We start from the raw sequence: 5,379 nt of genomic DNA, 5'->3' as shown, positions 1-5,379 counted from the left end.
CGTCAATTTACCAAATGGGTTGCAGTGTAAACTTTCGTATTGTCAAATGGAGAAAAAGTATGATTTCTCAGCTAGCAATCATATCAACTTCAAACAATGGTTGCCATATTTGGTAACTGGTTACTAAAATAGTAAACTTTTTAATTGCTTGATTATTTGGCAACTTTATATTTATTTTTGGTAACTTTTCTACGGAATATTCGATCTGCAGAAAAATGATTTAAATTTATGTACGACTAAAAAAAGTTAGAATAACTTTTATTTAGTTCTTAGCAGTGCCAAAACAACGCTTCGTATAGCTGATTAATTAATTTCGACAATTTCGGGCTTTTGTCAGCCTTTTTTATATCTGCAAATTTCTAAGTGGAATACCGGAAATTACATTTAAATGGCCCTGGCAGGTAGTACTCGCTCTAGTATTATTTTTAGTATTATATGTTAATTCTAATAAATAAATAAATAAATACATTTAAATGTTATATAATGAAGTCTCACTCTGAAATTTTTGGTAAATACTATTCAAATAAATAAGTTTTGGTGAACTCTTTTGTTGTTGTATTATATTATATCGAGTTTCTTAAACCTCTCTCTCTTAAAACTTTTTTTAATTTCTTTCAATAAATAAGATGTACCTAAAATATTCATAAATCAAACAAAAATCTTGAATTTAAATCACAAATGAAACACCTTGTACTGTCATGAACTATTTGCAACTCGTACATAACTTCGCTCATGAGCAGCCTATAGGCATATCTATATATGTATGTATAACTTTCGGATTTAACGCATCAGCGAGTGATAAAGAACAAACAAAAAAAAAAAATTAAAAAGGATAGTTAGATTTAGAAAAGCTTATCTCCATTTAAATTTGTTTAATTAGCCACGAATATCCACATTAAAATTGAAAACTTACTTTTTTCAACTTCATTAAAATAAACACGAATTTTGATTCACTCATCTTGCAATTAACGCTAACATAATTGGTAACGTTTTTAAGTGATTTGCTATATTACCTTTTTTCTTGTCAAGAGCAATGTGGGATCTAGCAATTCAAAAAATCCTGATTAAGAGAAAATTTTTCAGGAATTTTGAACCTTAGTAAAGATAAGTAGCTGGTGAAATAATTTTATTGCGTATTAGTAGAAATCTCATAATGAAACGCAAAATCTCACGGGCCCTTTAATGGTGCGAAAAACCCATGCGCTGCAGCACTGATTGAGCTGTGTTTCACAGGCAGAGGAATGTACAATGTGTACAATAGTACAGGGTGGAAATTTGTAGGTTAAAAATGAAAATTCAAATGTCTGAAAAAGAATGAAGGAAGAAATCTATATAAATAATATTATGAATTTAGAAATATTATTTAAGTAATAAATTCTTTTCTCAATGCTTCAATCAAAATTAGGAAAAACCATTTGATGTTGGGAACCGTGAGCAATATTATATTTTACTCAACTCATGAAGCAATAATTAAAGGTGGTGTAAGTTGCTTGTTTTTCACCCTGTGTCGGCACACCTTGAACTATTTTATAAATTCGTGATGTCTTCTTGGAAAAACTATTTAATATTTCAGAGTAAATTCTAAATAAAAAACACTCAAAAGTACAGAAATAAAAACTTTTGCTAAAAAGTTAACAGGCAATAATGTTTTGCCCATTCTGTTTTGTTTTGACTTTCACACCATTCAATTCTCTGAAATGCGCGCGTTTTTCATCAAATAATTTCATTTAACAATGTTTTTAGCTGAAAATCAAAGAAAAATCTATAGCATAAAGTTGTATAGTCATATTTTGATATTAATATGTGTTTTAATTCTTATTCCATAAGTTATTTCATTGCTGCGCAAATAAGCCAGTGATACGTAACTGCTAAAACAGTAAATTATTTCATTCAAATTGAATATTTGTTAATAACTGCTTAAAATATACACTGAAGAGTATAACTGTAACAAAATATAATACTTTCTATTGTTAAATCGGGAAGTACACCACCAAATAATTGATTTGCTGAAGAAGGGAGAGTCTATAAGAAAAATAGCTAAAACATTCGAAGTTAGCCACATGGCTGCGGAAAAATATACCAGACGCTGTTCCCAGTAACAAAGGCGGCCGGCAAAGGAAGATGTGCGACCGCGATGCCCGCCATCTGGCAAATTTGCTAACAAGCCGCAAGGCAGTCACTCCCAAAGAAGCACTAAAGATGGTGGATATTGATGCCAGTCAGTGGACAGCCAGGCGCAGCCTGTCAAAACTGGGGCTAAAGGCAGCAGAGAAGAAAAAGAAGCCAATGCTGACAAAACGACATATGCGGTTGAGGCGGGATTTTGTTGCGGCTTACGAAAGCTGGACAGTTGAAGATTGGGATCAGGCACGTCTTTATTATTTATGGATTATAAGAGACCTTTTTTGATAAAATTTCAAAAGGATTTCAGGTTTTTTGGTCGGATGAATTCAAAATCAATCGATTTCAGTCAGATGGTCGGGCCTGGTATTGGAATGCTGTCCAGCCACATCACATCAAGCAAACAGTAAAACAAGGTGGTCGCGCCATTATGGTGTTGGGCTGCATTTCCAAAAATTGTGTGAGTCCTTTAGTACAAATAGACGGTATTATGCGCAAAGAGGAATACCCGGTCATATTGCAACAAAATCTGCCGGTTGTAGTGGAAAGAATGGGTCTTGCTGCTGAAAAAGTAATTTTTCAGCAAGACAATGACTCTAAGCACACCGCACACGTTGTACGTAATTGGATGCAACGCCAAAAATTTCGCAGCTTGAAGTGGCCTCCTCAATCACCGGACATGAACCCAATCGAAAATTTATGGAGTCATGTAAAATCGAAGTTTGCCGAATATTCAAATCCGCCCAGTGGAGTTAATGAGCTGTGGGTATGAGCTTGAGGTATACACGAAGTATGCCCAATCGTATCCACGAGCTGAACAAATCCAAAGGATATTGGAAATCTTATTAATATTTATTTATTGTAAGAAATAAAAAAATGGTTGAGTGCAAAATTGTAATCTTTGTCTTTATTTGCATTATTGCTTGCTACTAGTGTTGTTGTTGCTGCATAAACACCAAACCGGTTTGAGAGAGAGAGTACATATAGGGCGGGCCTTGCTAAATTTGCTTTTTGAATCGGCTATAAAAAAAAACTAATCAATATTTTTTCAAACTTTTTTTTTTATTTTGAAGATTGAACATTGTCATTTATGAATGAAAAATAATATCGTCCAAATGACTGCCACGACTGGCTTTACAGAAGGCCATTCGATCAACCCAATTTTTAAGCACATTTTCGATTGTTCGGGCTCCAATTTCATGAATGGCAACTTCGATTTCGTGTTCTAAAGCATCAATCGTCTCTTGGATGGTTCGCATAGCATTTGTCCTTAACGGCTCCCCACAAAAAAGAGTCCAACGGGCTTAAATCACAGCTCCGAGGCGGCCAATTGATATCGGAATTTCGGCTGATTATTCGGTTTTCAAAAACGGTAGCCAAAAGTTGGAGTGTAACTTTGGCAGTGTGACAAGTTTCACCGTCCTGTTGAAACCAAATGTCGTCCATGTCATCCTCTTCAATTTCTGGAAACAACTCGTTGAGCATGTCACGGTAACGCTCGCCATTTACTGTAACCGCGGCCCCTCGCTCATTATCGAAAAAAAATGGCCCGATGATGCCGCCAGACCAAAAACCGCACCAAACAGTGACTCGTTGTGGATGCATTCGGTTCTCTACAGTAACGTGTGGATTTTCTAAGCCCCAAATGCGACAATTTTGCTTATTGACGTAGCCACCGATGTGAAAATCAGAAAAGAAGAAGAAGACTCACCTCTTTGGAAATAGATTTTCAATTTAATGTCAAACCTTTAAGTAAATTATGAACACATTTGACATGTAATTTGTGTTACCATTCTCAAAAAAATAGGTGGTTCAAAAAGCAAACGCTATATGGCCCACCCTGTACATACATGCCAATAGAGTTATGCAAAACAAATATTTGGTTTGTTAAAACATGTGTACATCCACAGATGCGAGTACAGCCCGTTGCTTTCGCATTTCACCATACGTCCTAAAGCTAAATACACACCAGGCAACCGTTGCAGCAACTCGGCCATGTTGAAGCAACCGTTGCCTCGTGTGTAGCTGTGTTGCCAAATGATTTTCGTGTTGCTGCAACCGTTGCCTGAAATATCAAATAAATTTAATTTTTGGGATAGGTTGCTGCAACCGTTGCTTCGTGTGTATCATTGTTTAATGCTTTTACTCGTTCAGTTCGTTGAACACAAGGAAAGAAGAAGGTTCGTGCGGAGTAAAATAAAGTGAAAAAGGAAAAATATGGCAATTGAAAATAATGAAAATTATGTTAATTTTATTAATATAAAATTTTAATATGAAAATTTGAGAGAGCTGTGGGATATAAGTAGTGAAAAACATAAAAATAAAAATTTTAGAAAAAAAGCATACGAACAATTAAAAAATGAATACAATAAAATTGATAAAAATTTCAAGTCCGCAAAAGCGTTTCCTGTTGCAAGATACCGCAAAGTTATTGCCAGTCTAATTTCTGCTGATATTGCCTCTCTCATTATGGTATCTTGTTTCGTTATTTTGGCCTTTACGAAGTCCAACAATTTTCTAAACAGGGCTTCGTCCATCCTCATGTAATTTTTATAGTCCGCTGGCTCATTTTCCTTCAGTTCTTTCAGCAGCCTCTCGTTCGAAAATTCGATTTTTTTAAAAGCCAATTTTTGGACCAGATTTTTTTTCTCTTCTTTTGTTGCATTTCTTCTTCCTCATTTTCGTACAAAAGTTCGTCAATTATAATAAGAGAAGTAATTTTACGCATTTCGTCGATCATTTAAAAAATTTAAGTTTACGTATCTTCCGCTTGTACCTTTCCTGCACCACAGTTATACACAATACTGAGATTGAAGCAACGGTCGCAACATGTTTCTTAAACAAAGGCAACACGTTGCTGCAACCGTTGCTTCAACGGTTGCCTGGTGTGTATTTAGCTTAACGATAAATAGCTGCTACACTACCACATATTAGGTAGGCCTTAGTTAAGGAATGATTTCATTCACAAATAATAAATAAAAATAGTTAAGGAAATTCTAAGTATAATCATGCAGGGCTGAACAAATCCAAACATACATACATATGTATTTTAAGAATAACGAAAGATAAACATGTTTTTCCTAAACAGCAAACAAAGAACATAATATATAAGTCGTGTACTTAAAACAGTAAGATGAGGTATAAGTATGAATACCACTGTCAAATATGTTGGCAGTCAGTCCAGAATTAACATAGTGTTAAGAGCTACCCTAAAATTAAATTAAAAAAAAAAATAAAGTTTTTAAATATATTTTTAAG

The sequence above is a fragment of the Anastrepha obliqua genome, chromosome 1 (assembly GCF_027943255.1).
Source record: "Anastrepha obliqua isolate idAnaObli1 chromosome 1, idAnaObli1_1.0, whole genome shotgun sequence".
Lineage (NCBI taxonomy): Eukaryota > Metazoa > Arthropoda > Insecta > Diptera > Tephritidae > Anastrepha > Anastrepha obliqua.
This window is presented reverse-complemented; position numbering follows the sequence as displayed.